The sequence below is a fragment of the Thalassophryne amazonica genome, chromosome 17, assembly GCF_902500255.1.
Source record: "Thalassophryne amazonica chromosome 17, fThaAma1.1, whole genome shotgun sequence".
Classification (NCBI taxonomy): Eukaryota; Metazoa; Chordata; class Actinopteri; order Batrachoidiformes; family Batrachoididae; genus Thalassophryne; species Thalassophryne amazonica.
This window is the reverse complement of record NC_047119.1, coordinates 6,910,738-6,928,479: the sequence shown is the minus strand read 5'-3', so window position 1 is coordinate 6,928,479 and position 17,742 is coordinate 6,910,738. Positions and strand designations below refer to the sequence as shown.

Genomic DNA, 17,742 nt, shown 5'->3' with positions numbered 1-17,742 from the left:
TATATAAAAACTAATATGTAAAAGAATATCTGCAAACTATGATTTTAGAAGAGGTCATTTCATATTATCACCTTTTATCAGAGCCCCCGCAGAGTTTTACCAGAGTTCCCGCAGTAACTCCAGTTACTAAATTTTTGCAAATCCACTTGTTTTTTAATAGAATATAATTATTTATCCACTTCATAAATGTGTTTTTCTTCATTGCACCGAAACCAAACCAGGATTTTGCTGACCATTCTACTTGCGTGCTGCAGTTATGTAATTTGCATCGAGGATCGTGTGTTGCATGGGAAGTACTTCAAAGGCGGGACTGAGGACTACTAACGAGTCAAGCATTGGTCTGAGTTTGGGACATTTCTGATTGACAACGATTTGAACCAATAGGCGGCTGTGCTTTGTCTCTCCTCCCCCTTGTGGCTGAAGAACCGAGGCTCATTGGGGGCAGCAGTTGTTCAGAACGGTGAAACTGTGCCGTTATGTTCGTAGTTTGTGTTGGAACATTTTGTTCGATTCGATAAACTGGATTTAAATCTTAGTGCATCGCCTTTGAAGTCGTCCCTGTTGGTACAGGATCTGTTTACGATAGCAGATTATTCACTGTGCGTCTGCTTTTCGAAGTTTAAGTGAGAGCTTCGCCCGTGGAGCTACACTCGGTAAGATCTGCGTGGATTATTTTTCTTGCTCCTTTAATGCAGCTGGAAGGTTAAATATGAAGCCTAAAATATGGAATGTTACTTTAAACCACACATAAAGACGCTATTTTTTTTCTTCGAGTTCTTCAAACCTAAGTTTTTTTTTGTTTTTTACTGTCTTACAATGTTATATCTTAATATATTATTGTCTGCTGCTACAACCCCTGGCAAAAATTATGGAATCATCGGCCTCGGAGGATGTTCATTCAGTTGTTTAATTTTGTAGGAAAAAAAAAAGCAGATCACAGACATGACACAAAACTAAAGTCATTTCAAATGGCAACTTTCTGGCTTTAAGAAACACTGTAAGAAATCAGGAAAAATAATTGTGGCAGTCAGTAACGGTTACTTTTGTAGACCAAGCAGAGGGAAAAAAAATATGGACTCACTCAATTCTGAGGAATAAATTATGGAATCACCCTGTAAATTTTCATCCCCAAAACTAACACCTGCATCAAATCAGATCTGCTCGTTAGTCTGCATCTAAAAAGGAGTGATCACACCTTGGAGAGCTGTTGCACCAAGTGGACTGACATGAATCATGGCTCCAACACAAGAGATGTCAATTGAAACAAAGGAGAGGATTATCAAACTCTTAAAAGAGGGTAAATCATCACGCAATGTTGCAAAAGATGTTGGTTGTTCACAGTCAGCTGTGTCTAAACTCTGGACCAAATACAAACAACATGGGAAGATTGTTAAAGGCAAACATACTGGTAGAGCAAGGAAGACATCAAATCGTCAAGACAGAAAACTTAAAGCAATATGTCTCAAAAATCGAAAATGCACAACAAAACAAACTGGAGTCAACGTCTGTGACCGAACTGTAAGAAACCGCCTAAAGGAAATGGGATTTACATACAGAAAAGCTAAACGAAAGCCATCATTAACACCTAAACAGAAAAAAACAAGGTTACAATCGGCTAAGGAAAAGCAATCGTGGACTGTGGATGACTGGATGAAAGTCATATTCAGTGATGAATCTCGAATCTGCATTGGGCAAGGCGATGATGCTGGAACTTTTGTTTGGTGCCGTTCCAATGAGATTTATAAAGATGACTGGCTGAAGAGAACATGTAAATTTCCACAGTCATTGATGATATGGGGTTGCATGTCAGGTAAAGGCACTGGGGAGATGGCTGTCATTACATCATCAATAAATGCACAAGTTTACGTTGATATTTTGGACACTTTTCTTATCCCATCAATTGAAAGGATGTTTGGGGATGATGAAATCATTTTTCAAGATGATAATGCATCTTGCCATAGAGCAAAAACTGTGAAAACATTCCTTGCAAAAAGACACATAGGGTCAATGTCATGGCCTGCAAATAGTCCGGATCTTAATCCAATTGAAAATCTTTGGTGGAAGTTGAAGAAAATGGTCCATGACAAGGCTCCAACCTGCAAAGCTGATCTGGCAACAGCAATCAGAGAAGGTTGGAGCCAGATTGATGAAGAGTACTGTTTGTCACTCATAAGTCCATGCCTCAGAGACTGCAAGCTGTTATAAAAGCCAGAGGTGGTGCAACAAAATACTAGTGATGTGTTGGAGCATTCTTTTGTTTTTCATGATTCCATAATTTTTTCCTCAGAATTGAATGATTCCATATTTTTTTTCCCTCTGCTTGGTCTGAAAAAGTAACCGTTACTGACTGCCACAATTTTTTTTCCTGATTTCTTATAGTGTTTCTTAAAGCCAGAAAGTTGCCATTTGAAATGACTTTAGTTTTGTGTCATGTCTGTGATCTGCTTTTTTTCTACAAAATTAAACAACTGAATGAACATCCTCCGAGGCCGGTGATTCCATAATTTTTGCCAGGGGTTGTATATTTAAAAAAAAAATACCAAAAAAAAATAAATATCGCCACAAAAGAAAATATTGAGGTTTTTAATCATCTCAAGCAACTGATGTAATGTGATGTTAGCAAGCTAACTTTAGCCACGTACCGCTGCGGGGCTAAACCGCTAACTTTGTCCACAAACACGGCCAGCGGATAATGTCGTAAAGTTGAGCTTTAACATTAAGTTTTCTGTGTCTAATAATTTGGAACCATGTACATTTTTCTGCATTCATAATATCCGTGCGTGTCCCAGCCCCCTTCCCTCCAAACGTCTGTCGTAACGGTGCACGAGCTGTACTGGGACAGTAATGCTAATCTTCGCCACCATATGTGATCAAAACGTCGATCTGCTGTGTTATACCATTAATAAATGGCTAAATAATCTATACAGCCCTCGGTAAATGATCTGTTTGCTCTGTAGTGGGGTTGTTGCAGGGGAGTTGCCTCAAAGTTGTATTTGGGAGAAACATAAGTGCTTTAAAAAAAAAAGGCAGTCGGACCCAGCGTCCTTCGTATTGGTCAATATAAGTCAGTAATAATGAGGTTCTGTACTTGCACATGTATTTGCTGTTGATACGTAGATTCCTAAACTACAGTAACCACAACCACTGATCCTAACCTTAACCATAACAATAAACCCTAACCTTAATCCTAACCATAACAAAGCTGTGCTTCATTCAAATAGAATTTAGAATTATTAATACAACTATGTACCAATAGCCACTTCCTTTAAAGGACGAACAAACCAACACTTAGAATTTGATATGGATGCATATTTCTGAGCCTTCCAGCAGGTGCCAGTGTTCAGCAGGTGGCAGCACAGTGCTTGATGTTCCTTTTCCTGTGGACAGTGAAAAAAATTCCAAACACGGGTGTTTCAGTGCATTTAAAACCGTTTTTAAGCAGTGTTGCAAATTAGCCATGGTATTCACACAACCTTGTTTGTTTGAAATGTTTATTTCGAATATCAATGCACAAAAATAAAAAACAACAATAATATAAAATATAAAGAAAACCATAATCACTGGATATTCAAAAAGGAGTGAGAAGAAGTAAAACTTATTTACTCCCATCCCTTGTCCTTAAGTAAATAACATAATTAACTTATACACGATATGCATTAATACATATAAACATCAAATCAAATCAACTTTATTTATATAGCGCCAAATCACAGCAAACAGCTGCCCCAAGGTGCTTTATATTGTAAGGCAAGGCCATACAATAATTACGGAAAAACATACACACATAGTCAAATACATTCATCCATCAGCGCATGTATAGTCCCACATAAACACCACAAAAAAAAGACTAGCAAAGCTAGCCAAAGCAAGGAAAGAAAAGAATTAAGTAGAAATAACCAAAAATAACAACAAAAAACAAACAAGTAAAAAAAACAAAAATAAATAAATAACTAGACATTTGCCCCTAAAACACCTGGTGATTGGCCACACCTTCATCCTCATACCTTTTGAAAATTCTATTTTTATACAGCATTTTGAACTGTCTCATATTTGATCAGTCTAATGCTATTTGCACACTTTATCCTTTTTTAAGTTCAGTTTTACATTCTCGTTTTGTTGGGTATTTCGTCCTTTGCTTGCAGACTGTTTAATTACAATTTAAAGTTCCTATTCTGTTGTATATTTCATCCCCTATTTTCTCCCAGTGGTTGTTTGGTCACATGAATATAGTCACCACATTAGGCAGGTGGCAGACATGGCTATGGGATATTACATGGAATAAGCAAAGTTGCACTCCTGATTGGTCTGGTACCTCATATTTCACCGGATTTTAATCTGTTTGTCTTTGTGGTATGCCCTTTTAAGTAGGAGGCATACAATAACATATCATTTATTGTGCTTACTTTATTGCTTACACAAAAATACATAACCGGCTTACTGTCTCTGTGGAGCTAACATGAACAATCTATGATACCTGTTAACCGTGCTAACATACAAATTAAATAACACAAAAAATTCACTTCAGAGAAATATTGGAGCACAGAGTTATTGGAAGCACAATTACTGTACAGCAATATTTGCTCTTGGAGCCAGCCTTAAGTGGCAATTCAAGGAACTGTCAGATTTGCCACTTTTTTGTTGGATTTGTTTAATAGGACTGGTGTTTGGGGCTTGAGATAGCCACACTAAGGCCTTCTCCACAGAGAAATGGAACTTACTATACAATCTTTTTCTTTGTTGTTTTCAAAAAGTATTGCATAAACCCAGAACCCCTTCAAAAAATATCTCCATCCACATGAAAATGCTCAGACCATCTGAAAATGCAGTAGTACTTCTGCATTGTAATGCTTCCACAAAAAATGGAGAAGAATAGGCCATGGGGCAGCATGGTCTCGCGTGCGCCCCCCCCCCCCCCCCCCCCCACAACCCCGTAAATTTGGTATCATTAGAAAGCTTAGGATGTCTAGATTACAAAAATAACTGGTAACAGTAAAAATACTGGGCCTCACTGTGACATATGACAACATTGGATTACTACACTGTCATTAACCGCCCTATTACTGCATACAAACTGTCAAAGAACGCCTGCGAGTAGCAGAAGAGGCCACACATGAAGTAGGTCAACCTTTGATTACCCTCTGATCTGAAGGAGAAAGCTGTGCACATAACTCAAAATGTAGTCTATTCTATCTAAACACAGCTTTCATTTGGTGTCTTATATGTCCCATTTGCTTAAAAATTTTTGCCTGTATGTTAATAATCTACCATATTTTTGCTACACATCTGTCCGCCAGTTTCATTATTTTGAATTGTCTTAGTTTGGAACTGTAGTCTGTTCAGATTTGAGCTTTGTATGTGATAGATTTGTCTTATGCAATATGTTACAAATGGCCTCCACTCTTATGTTACAGGTCTGGGGAGCACTTTAAAGATTGCAGCTGCAGGCTGTTTACTGATGGGTGCACACCTCTAGGCAACACACACGGCGAGAACTGAAGATCACTCGAAATAGCGACACAGCTAGTGAAAGAGTGAAGACCACCTGGATAATGTTGCCTTTAAAGAATCTTTGAAAACTTTTGTGTTGTTGGGGTTTGCAAATGTGTACCTCGACTGAACCCACACTCAGAGAAACTTGAAGTGGTTAAACTGCAGTCAAATCAGAAGTAAGAGGTTGTGGTTTTTCTTTTAAAGAATACAACAACCAGTATGAGTGCTGAAGGGTATCAGTACAGAGCGCTTTATGACTACAAGAAGGAGAGGGAGGAGGACATTGACCTGCATGTGGGAGATGTATTGTTGGTGAGCAAAGGAACCTTGGTGGCTCTTGGGTACACTGATGGGCTGGAACAGAGACCAGAGGAAATTGGTTGGTTGCCTGGCCTCAATGAAACCACACATGAAAAAGGGGACTTTCCTGGGACATATGTGGAGTATATTGGAAAGAAGTGGATTTCTCCACCCACACCCAAGCCAAGACCCCTCAGACCCTTACCTGTAGCTCCTGGCACCTTCAAGGCTGAGACAGACTCTGACTTTGAGCAAGGTGAGTTTAATCTGAGACCACAGAGTACTTTTTTAATAAGATCTTAGTTGCAGTTTTATAATAAGAAATTATTGCATTCACATAGCTTGGCATTACAGGTTCAATTTATTATTATTATTTGTCAGAACCAATAATGCCAAACCCCAGGTCAGATTTCCTGCAGAATTACTTCTGAAACAAGACTCTACATACCACTGTGGCTTGGTTTTCTTACCACTTTTTAAAGCCTTTACCAATAATTCTGTGATTATTAGAAATATACCTTTTTTCCATGCATAAATAATCATTCTACTTTGAGCACCACTCTGGCAAACGCTACAGTAACACATTTGAAACAGGACTTAATACACTGATATAAAGATTCAGGTAGGGATGCCATAAGCCAGTTGCAGCAGTTGGTATTGAAGGCATTGTTCATGGCAAAGTGTCATGTTTAAAAAAAAAAAAAAAAGGTGTAAAACTTTGACGATCAGCGTGACTGTTTAGTTGGACAGTAGTTTAAGGCGGCTTCTGTACAGCACCTGAATCCAGGCTACTAATTTGTGGCCCATGGGCCACGTTTGGCCCAGCCTCACTTTTGAAATGTGTAATTAAAACCTGAAGTGTCATTAAATCGCAAGCGAGCATGTTTATTCATGCTTTATAATCTCACATTACCCATTTCAGTCTCATATTACGATGTTATTCTACAATGGAATAATAAAGCAAGTTTAGGGTTAGGATAAGTATGGGGGTGATGGCCAAGTGGTTAGTGTACTTGGTTTCAGTGCGGAAGGCAAACCCTACCCCTGCCACGTTTCTCCATGTAATGTGGAGTTGCGTCAGGAAGAGCATCCGGCGAGAAACGTGCCAATTCAACATGCAGATCCACCTCCGATTTACTGTGGCGACCCAGAGTGCAAACAAGGGAGCAGCCGAAGGGACTTACTAGGGTTAGGATAAGTATGATACTGATGCATGTAAGTTGGCTAATAACACAAGTGTTTAATGGATAACTGATAAATATATTCACATTGTGATTGGGATTGGGGGGGGTTCCAAATATTGGCGGGATATCTTGACGCCTCCAGTCCAAATATCATGCAGATCCAAATCTCATGTGGCAGTTGATGGGAGAAACAGCCTAGTTCAACTTTGTCTGTTGGAACAGAGAAGGATTTTCATACAAATCAAAATCCTTCTTTGGTTTGGGGGTGTAGAGAAAGCTTGAAGAAGAGCTTGATATACTCGCTTAAGGGTCAGTGTGAGGGGTCATGTGCAAAAAGGATCGAGACTGGTAGAGAGCTCGGGACTTGGCTGCGGGGCTGACAGAGGGAGGATGATGTGGGAGAGGCCTGCTCAGCAGGGTCTTTGAAGAAGGGCTGCAGGGTTGAGGCCTCAGAAATGGAGGAGTCCTGCAGCTCTGTTTGTGATTTATTGCCCACCACCAAGGGATAGCGCTTGCTTCCTCCTACTCCTCTGCTTTTTTTTCTTCTCTATTCTTTTAATGTTTTGATAGTTCCTTCAGCCAGATCTGGTTGGGGAACGAGATGAAGAGAGGCTTGTAAAGCCCCCTCTTCTCTGAGCTACAGGGGTTTACATGAGTGCAGCAGATGTGGAGAGAGGAGGAGAGCCAGCTGGGCTGGAAAACTGCCTCATTCCTCCTCTTAAAGTGTTGTTCCTTTTCTGGGCCTCACAGCTGAGAGCTTATTCATGTCTCTGGGCCTGCCATGCTATAGGAACTTGGAGGTCAAAACCTCACACTCTCGCTGTTGTGGTTGGCTTCACAGATTTCAGAAACAAATTCAGGATATTTGCCAGTCTTCCAGTTTCCTTTTAAACACTTGTCATATTGTTAAACAAAGATTCAATATTTCTTCACAGTTTTAGTTTAAAGTTTTAAATGAATGTGTGAAATTCATTCTGTGTAGTACACCTATAAACAAGTGTTACTTTCTCTTAACATTTCTTCAAAGTGATGCATCGCATGTCTCAACATGTCAGAAAATCCCTCAGTACAGTGCGGTGGATCGTGGCTGCTTTATGCCCCCACATAGAACTGTTTTGTTGGTACATGTCTCAGTCAACGTATGCAATGCAGTGAAGTGTTACGGGTAAGATGGGGGTACTGAGATATTCCACTTATCTGAAACATGCTGTTCTGTTTGTTGAAATGAGTTGATAAAAAAAAAAAAAAATCTGCAGCTCTTAAGGATTTTTTCTGTTTTTGAAATTTCTCTAAAATTTTAATATCAAACTTTTTTGTTAGTTTTGTTTATTTTATTTTTTTTTAACCTTATTGAATTTAAGATTTTCCCACGCCGAACTCAGTACAAATCATTTAATATTCAGTATCTGCTGATAGAGTCCCTATCCAATCCTGGTATTTTTGTAGACATTGCACTTGCACATATGCTTGTCATTTTAACAAGTATGCCATACATTGAGAGAGAGTGGTAGGGGGATACATTTAATACCAAGTTGCTTTTTAATGTTTGTATTAATTTATTTTTTTAAATGAGATAAAATTAAAAAAAATTATGCCACATCATTTCCACTTAGTTCAGAATTGTATGATTAAAACTTGGATGCTCAGAGTAATAGTTAGTTAAAAAATATTATTATTACTATTGTGTATATTTAATAAAAAAAAAAAGTCTTTTAAAATGTCTTCAAAAATGGACCTTTGCTCTAATGAAGGGAAGGCCTTTTCAACTCAGTTCTCTGGCTCCACTCCTGTGTAATCTCTGTAAACAGTAGATAAAGAGACATTGATGACAAGGAAAAACTTGGTTATTTTGTGTGGAAATTACAGTCTGATTGGATGGGAGGAAGGCTATATCACACTCACTGTCCATCAGAAACAGAGTTGGTGTGTTTTTGAAGCAAGGAGTCTGTGCAGCACACTGATACCAAGCTTTGAAAGTGAAGCAAAGGAAACAGGCATTTATTTGATGACTCAGGGTTTAAGGTTTTAATTGGGTTTAATTAAACCTATACTGATCATTCAAAAAAAAAAAAAAAAAAAGGCTTGACCAGGGGTGTACGCTTAGCTTTTTCACTAGGAGCACAGGTGCTCCTAAATGAAAAAATTTAGGAGCACTGTGAAATTTCTTGATACAATTTTATTATTAACGCAAAGACACATACTGTACAGAGAGTACCTCTTCCACACACACATGCACATTTTATATGATTCTATTGTTGTATTTATTTCATTGTTTCTCTCGTGTGTAAACACTCTCAAAGTTCAAACCTGAGTAGAAAAATAAGACCAACCTGTTTTCAGGCCCAAACATTTGTTTGAGAAATAAAAATAGAACGTTTTCCTATAAATAATTATGATGGCTTTTAGAACTAACGAATTTAATTTTAACGATCAACATACGAGGTTGGACACATAAGAAATTATTAATAGTGTCTGACCAGTATTTCACAGTTCCTCTGATCGCGCCTCTTTGTCCTGGCGCCATTGCGCTGTCATGTCTTTTTCCACTGACTCACACCTTGCTGCAGGTGTCTTTTTCCGAGTGTAGAACACAGTTATGGGTAGTTGTTGGCGCTCTTTTTTCTTCTGGGCGAGAAGATTCTTATAAACAGACACGCAGAACACAATGCGTGTGCTCTCCCTTCGTGGTCTCGCGACCGGCTGCTTGATGAGGCCGCGGAACACAATGCACTGTAAAAAAAAAAAAGCATGCAAAATTGGACTAAAAAAAATCCGCGAAACAGCGAGGCCGCGAAAGGTGAACCACGTTATAGTGAGGGACCACTCTATTTATTTTAGGAGCAAAATGCGAATGAAAGGGTTGAAATACATTCTCGCACATGTGCGCCCGTTTTATTTTATTTTCCTCGCACAATCAAATTTTAGGCGCAATATGCGAGCAAAACGCTCGCACTGTACAGCCCTGTTGACCAGGATGATAGGGGTCAGATCCAGTCAGACTGGGACATCCTGAAAGATTCTAATGTTTTTTTTCTTTTTCCAGGCTCCTGAAAAATGCTAGCAGGCATGGTGGTTAATGAAAATGTGGTTTCAGTTACAGTTTTTTTTTTTTTTTTTTTTATCTGTATGTGGCACATTGGAATAACCTTCTACATTGTTGAAGTGAACGCTATAAAATTATATAAGCCTTGTCCATTTCTGCTAAAGAAAACCTTTTTTAATTTTGCTAAATATACAAACCACGTTTAGTTTTAAAAACCTCTTTCACTTTCCACTGCTTCAAATACACATGGTCTGTTTCTGATGGATGGTGTATGTGATGTAACCTTATTGGTCAAGCAGATAATACTTTCCACATAAGTAAAGGAGTCTTTCTTCTCATTGTTCATTTCCTTCCTGGTCACACTGACTGTGCAGGTGCGAAGTCAGATAGTATTAAATGACTGTGATCGGGGGTGTTGTTTTAAAAACAAGAAAATCCCTGATTGGGACATTCTCATGTATTCTCAAATTGTTATGATGGATAGCGCTGTGACCCCTGTGAACACAAAATTTGTGGGGCTTATAGGAATCATCCTGCTTGCCTCGCTGTCTGTCAGTGAGTCTTCCAAGTGCAGCTCCTCCTCAACTGTTTGGATTTTAGTTAAATTTCGCATGTTAATAGCACACCATGTGATGATGCGCATGAAGGAAAGGCATTACAGTCCAACGTTGCTGAGGAGAGATAATTGGCATTGTACTTTCCTTTCGTCTTTCTTTTTAAATGTATCATATTTGTTACTTGTATGTACAGAGGTTGCCCACTTTTATTACTTTATTTTTTTAAGTCTGTAACTTCATCATAAGTGATATACTACCACTGATATGTAATATGCATGCAAGCAACTAGTGTAGCAGAGCAGGCATTTTTTTTTTTTTTTTTTTTTTTTTAAAGCTTGATAACAGAGCTCTTTGTACTAACTGTTAATGAACTCAGAATTATTTGGCCAGCTGTCTGTACACCAGTAATCTTTCTTCCGACCCATAATTTTGATTAAGCATGCACAAAGAGGAGGGGCTATTCACACAGTTTTTATTTCAGTTTATTTTCATTTATATAGCACCAAATCACAACAGAGTTGCCTCAAGGCGCTTCACACATGTAAAACACGGGTCAGTTTTCAGTGTGTCTGAAAGCGAGACAGAGCAAGTTGGCGCACTGTGCGCAGCTGTGCATGTAAAAATAAAATAAATAAATAAATTGTAGTGGTCCGCTACAAATAAATCATTGTGTATCATGTGATTTTTCTAATTCTTTTATCTCACTCTGAATTAAAGGATTCAGTTGATTCAGTTGTGTTAGATCGCTATTTTAGCAGAACATGAATTTTTCAGCCACAAGTCTGACTAAATTTTTTTTATTGAAATCTATTGTGTTTTTAACATTAATGAGCCTGCTGATATAGAAGAACATGATATTTTTGCTGTTGTTGATCTTTCAGTTGCCCCCATATGTACAGGATCACCACAGCAGATTCAGGACACAATAGCTTATTAAAATGACATAAGTACAAAATATTCTGTTTTGGTGGTTGACTGCACTCAAGGGTATTGATTACATCAGTTAAATTTTGCTCCTTAAAGGGTTAATCATTAGGTTGTAGCAACAGGCATCCCATTGGTTGTACTTGACTTTGGCAATTCTGCTTTCATTCTGAAGGGGGAGACATTCGCTGCCCTATCCCTTTTTGTAACTTGGTAAAGTGGCTCATAGTACTTTAGCTGTCTTATTCATGCTGTTATTCAGCTGTATTATTTTTATTATTAAAAAGTGTGTGTGCATTCTTTTGCTTAGGTTATCAGATGCCACAGTTCGTACTGTGCAGACTTGTACAGTAACGGTGTGTAATTATTGCCAGTATGTTGGGTGAATCCCCCCCTGCCTCCGGGTTATGTTTTTTAATTGTGCCATTGCTAGGCCTTACTCAGATGAGAAGAAATGCTATCACCTGAGAATACTGGTTACTTGAGCAGGCAGTCTAAATTTATTCAAAGCGTGCACTATCTTTAGGCCTGTCCTGCCCACAGTCTGCAGTTCATTCGTTTCAGACATACCATTTGAGCTGGAGAGATTGTCCCCCACACCACAGCAGCACCAGTAGCAGCTGCATTGATGCTTTCAACTTGCAGTTTGCTGACCAGTTGAGGGGTTTTTTGGATGTCACAAAAAGCTTTGCCAAACATGCAGGCTTGCAGAGACACGTTCAAGGGGCCCCTGTCTCCTTAGTCCACTTTCTCAAGTTGACACAGAAACAAGTGGTGGAACTAGGAAGAAAATTATCTTACACATCCTTATTTTGGAGACTTAGTTATAGTTGTTAACATTTAGGACTCGCCAACACACAGAAATGGAATACAACATTCACAACTATGCATTAATTTGTGTATTATTACCTGCTATATTGAATCAGTGTATTTTTGTAGAATAGAGTGCATAGTAGAGAAGCTTGAATCTTCGACTGGACTGGGTTGCTTGACGCAAGGACGTTTCATTTCAAATCGCAGAAGCTTCCTCAGCTAAGAGGAAGAGCAAGAATTTTAGCTGAGGAAGCTTCTGCGATTTGAAGCGAAACGTCCTCGCATGCGTGAGTTTTTCCACGCCTGTCGGTGACGTCATTCGCCTGTGAGCACTCCTTGTGGGAGGAGTTGTCCAGCCCCTCGTCGGAATTCCTTTGTCTGAGAAGTTGCTGAGAGACTGGCGCTTTGTTTGATCAAAATTTTTTCTAAACCTGTGAGGCACATCGAAGTGGACATGGTTCGAAAAATTAAGCTGGTTTTCGGTGAAAATTTTAATGGCTGATGAGAGATTTTGAGGTGATACCCTCGCTTTAAGGACTTCCCACGGAGCGAGACGTCGTGCAGCGCTCCCAGGCGCTGTCGTCAGCCTGTTTCAAGCTGAAAACCTCCACATTTCAGGCTGTATTGATCCAGGACGTCGTGAGAGAACAGAGAAGTTTCAGAAGAAGTCGGTTTCAGCATTTTATCCAGATATTCCACTGTTAAAGGAGATTTTTTTTTAATGAAAGACGTGCGGACGGATTGCAGCATCGGCTCGCAGCCGCCGCGATGCTCCGCCACAGGAAAAACACCTGCGTTGGAAGCCTTAAGGACAAGTTGGAACATGCCCAGCTGTTAAACAATTTCTCATATACTCACTCCACTGAAAGCCTTCAAAAGCCGCCTGGATTTTACAAATGGTTATCAACACAGAGGTGTTTTTCCTGTGCCACCGCACCGCGCCGGCTGCGTCCTGACGCGCGGACCCGTCCGCACGTCTTTCATTAAAAAAATCTCTTTAACAGTGGAATATCCGGATAAAATGCTGAAACCGACTTCTTCTGAAACTTCTCTGTTCTCTCACGACGTCCTGGATCAATAGAGCCTGAAATGTGGAGGTTTTCAGCTTGAAACAGGCTGACGACGGCGCCTGGCACCGCTGCGCGACGTCTCACACCGTGGGAAGTCCTTAAAGTGACAGTATCACCTCAAAATCTCTCATCAGCCGTTAAAATTTTCACCGAAAACCAGCTTAATTTTTCGAACCGTGTCCACTTCGATGTGTCTCACAGGTTTAGAAAAAATTTTGATCAAACAATGCGCCAGTCTCTCAGCAACTTCTCAGACAAAGGAATTCCGACGAGGGGCTGGACGAGTCCTCCCACAAGGAGTGCTCACAGGCGAATGACGACACCGACAGGCGTGGAAAAACTCACGCATGCGCACGAGGGTTCAAGCATGTCTGACGTAAAAACATATGAATGAAATCCATATAGTTTTTGAAAAAAATAAAAAGGACCTATACTTTATTGACAGCCCTCGTATAAAGCTGACCGCATGTGCATGTGTGTGTGTTCACTATGCACAGCCACAGTAATTAAGGAATCAACACCAAATTTGGTATGGTGACAGGGGACTCAATGAATTTCTTTTAGGTGGGCGTTTAATAACCTTTAATTTAAAAAATAATTTGATTTGCAGAGAGCGTTTAACTTTCTGTCTGGCACTTTTCATCTATGCAGCAAAAAATTAAATAAAATAAATGTGACGTGACTTGCATGGGCAGTTTTCAGTGTTTACCACACAGACAATTTACCTCACTGAAACATTTTGCACAGCATTATATTAAAACAGAAAACTCTGGCACTCATGGAAGTTTAAAAAAAACTCCTACCTGTTTAACTCCGGGTGACTCTGTAGTTAAATAATCCATTTATTACTGTCTGGGATTCTTGCTTGTTTAGATAAAACAACCCATAATTTTACGGTCAGCCTCTCACTGAAAACAGTGGAACATTCGATCTGTCTGTCGCTGATTGTCAACACTTGGAAGTAAATTTTCTCCACGCCCCATGTTCACTCTGTGTCCCACTCTTTCACACTCAAAACAGCAAACAAATGTCCAGGCAGTAGGAAAAAGATCCATCTGAACTCCCCTCAAAGTTCTGAACACGTACAAAACTTAATGATGAACTTTGCGGACATCAGCTGTCAAACTCATTTTGCTGGAGAGAAAAGGGACTTTGTCAGACCAAAATGAACATGAGCAGAGTACCTCCTTCATCATGGGACTGGGGCTTCTACAAAGCCAGCCACATTGCCACACAACACTTCCTTTTATAGAAATTGGAGTAATTTTTGTGAAAGTAGCATTGTTATATTTACTAAAGTTGACACTCACATGTCTTTGTGGTAGGTTAGTATGATTGACTATAGCCAGTGGGGTTGATGGGTATAAATTTATCTTCTGGTTGGTGATTTGATTTTCTCAGAAACCATTGGCTGTAGAATGGCAGTCGTGTTGGATATCTTGTCTGGGAGAAAGGTTGCGTGTCCAAGGTGTGCAATGGCAGCATTGCAGGTCTCAGTCTATTTAGGGTATTGTGGTTCCATCTCAGTTCACTCCTTCTGAGAAACTGCCCAGCATCCCCCACCCACAACCTGCTCACACTTTGCAGTTCCAGTAATGTCTTCCAGATGACCTGGTGGCTGACATGGAGTGCTATGTCTTCTGTGGCTACAAGGTCTTTGGTAATCTAGTTTCTTCACATGCAACATGCCAAAGAGGATGTGGATTTGGACAGAGCGCTTTATTATTTGACTAATTGGTGGTGGGAGTGTGCAATTACTTGGCAATGAATAATAACATGCAAGTATTAATGGGGCCAGCAGAGGGCTGTTTAGTTCCTCGGTTGAAAATAGGATTTTTCAAGTTAGCCAGAAGGAAAGAGCTGGTGTTAAAAAGGGTTCCATTCATAGAGTTCAGCATTTTGAAATGGCAGACTTGGTCTTCAACAGTTGAGCCTTTCAGAAAAGTACTTTTTTAAAATGTGCTCTTGCAAATCCAAATAAAATCTTTGCCAAATCCATCATCCTTTCATGTCCACACCTGGGGACAAAGATCTGAAGAAATAAATTGGATAAAAAGTCAGCCCTGGTTTACCTCATGTCACAGGCTATTTCTTATTTCTTTGGTCAACCAAACACTAACTCAGAATCTCCCGTTACTGAATCAGTCTCTTATAAATACTGACTGTTTACTTTTTAAGCTGGGTCTTGGGTCTCTTACCTGCTTCTTTTGAAGTTTGCAGTTTCAAATAAAATTAATTTTCTAAGTTGTGGTGAGTTTCATGAAAATTACAGCCACGGGTGACAACCCCTGGGTGTGTGTGTGTGTGTGTTTTTCTTCTTTTTTTTCGTTTCTATGCTACCCACAAGTTTGCTTGAGCAGGTTTACATACTTCTGTGTTCCCCATCTGCATGCTGCAGTGTGCAAAATAGACATAACAGGAGACAGGTGCTTCCAGATTTACTCACTCTAACATTTCTGGTTCAGGAACATGCTGGTATAGTGGGACTAGAAGACTGAAAAGGAATATGTGTGGTTTTACAAATGCTTGTCTCCATGTGGCACTCAGGATTTAGTTTTTGATGAGTTTACAAAGCAACTCCCCTTTTACTTGTGTAATATACTAATTCATGCATTTATTTCCTCTAGGCTGGACTACTGTAATTCATTATTATCAGGTTGTCCTAAAAGTTCCCTAAAAAGCCTTCAGTTAATTCAAAATGCTGCAGCTAGAGTACTGACGGGGACTAGAAGGAGAGAGCATATCTCACCCATATTGGCCTCTCTTCATTGGCTTCCTGTTAATTCTAGAATAGAATTTAAAATTCTTCTTCTTACTTATAAGGTTTTGAATAATCAGGTCCCATCTTATCTTAGGGACCTCGTAGTACCATATCACCCCAATAGAGCGCTTCGCTCTCAGACTGCAGGCTTACTTGTAGTTCCTAGGGTTTGTAAGAGTAGAATGGGAGGCAGAGCCTTCAGCTTTCAGGCTCCTCTCCTGTGGAACCAGCTCCCAATTCAGATCAGGGAGACAGACACCCTCTCTACTTTTAAGATTAGGCTTAAAACTTTCCTTTTTGCTAAAGCTTATAGTTAGGGCTGGATCAGGTGACCCTGAACCATCCCTTAGTTATGCTGCTATAGACGTAGACTGCTGGGGGGGGTTCCCATGATGCACTGTTTCTTTCTCTTTTTGCTCTGTATGCACCACTCTGCATTTAATCATTAGTGATCGATCTCTGCTCCCCTCCACAGCATGTCTTTTTCCTGGTTCTCTCCCTCAGCCCCAACCAGTCCCAGCAGAAGACTGTCCCTCCCTGAGCCTGGTTCTGCTGGAGGTTTCTTCCTGTTAAAAGGGAGTTTTTCCTTCCCACTGTAGCCAAGTGCTTGCTCACAGGGGGTCGTTTTGACCGTTGGGGTTTTACATAATTATTGTATGGCCTTGCCTTACAATATAAAGCGCCTTGGGGCAACTGTTTGTTGTGATTTGGCGCTATATAAAAAAATTGATTGATTGATTAATATACGTACCATCGACCTGTCTGGCTACGTGCATGATGGTGTGGTTGACGTTGTTTGAAATGAGCTTATTTTTAAGTTTTCTTTAATTTCCAAAGCCACCGAACACCACCAGTGCTCGTTTTAATCAGGCAGTGATTAAATAACATTTCAGAACTGGTGATTGCTCCGATGATAGATATTTTCTTGATTAATCGATTATGAAAATAATCATTTGTTGCAACCCTACTGGTAAGTTGCATACAAGATTGTGACTAAAATTGAGTGACAAGCCCCGGCCATCTTAATAACACTGGACTTTATTGGCACAAGTGAGCATGAGATTTTGGAGATGGAAGTTTTAAAATCACATTATTGAAACTTTAGGATAACTTTAGGTTTAACTGCAGTAATGCTGACATTCCAGCACAGCGCCATGCTTCTACTAGTCAACATGACTGTAAAAGTGCTGTGTGTCTTTTTTTAGGTTCTTATCTTCTGGACTTGACGGAGCAGTTTTCCCTTCCAGAAACGGCTCCACCTATGCTGGTGAGACTGCTGGAAGCCATTGAAAAGAAAGGTGAGGATGGCCAGGGTGGTCCTTATTTTGTAAAGTTTTGAAATTTAATAATAGCAAAATTTCAATGCTTTTGAGCTATCTCTAAAAAATTCATTTATATAAACAAAATTTTACACAGCATGTTTTCCTCATCAAATGGAACCTGTTCAGGGGGACAGGGTGTTAAATTTCAACACTTTGCAAAATAGGGACCACTATACAGTTGCCGTTGAATACGGCTTTAAATGTTGTTCACAAACCAGTCTAAATCTGAGATAGTGAGCACTTCTCCTTTGCTGAGATAATCCATCCCACCTCACAGG

General features: G+C 39.7%; 1 pseudogene; it reads left to right on the top strand.

The window, feature by feature from the left end:
• Positions 1-431: 431 nt before the first annotated feature.
• The window catches only part of LOC117528938, a 38,281-nt pseudogene continuing 20,970 nt past the window's right edge, over positions 432-17,742 (top strand).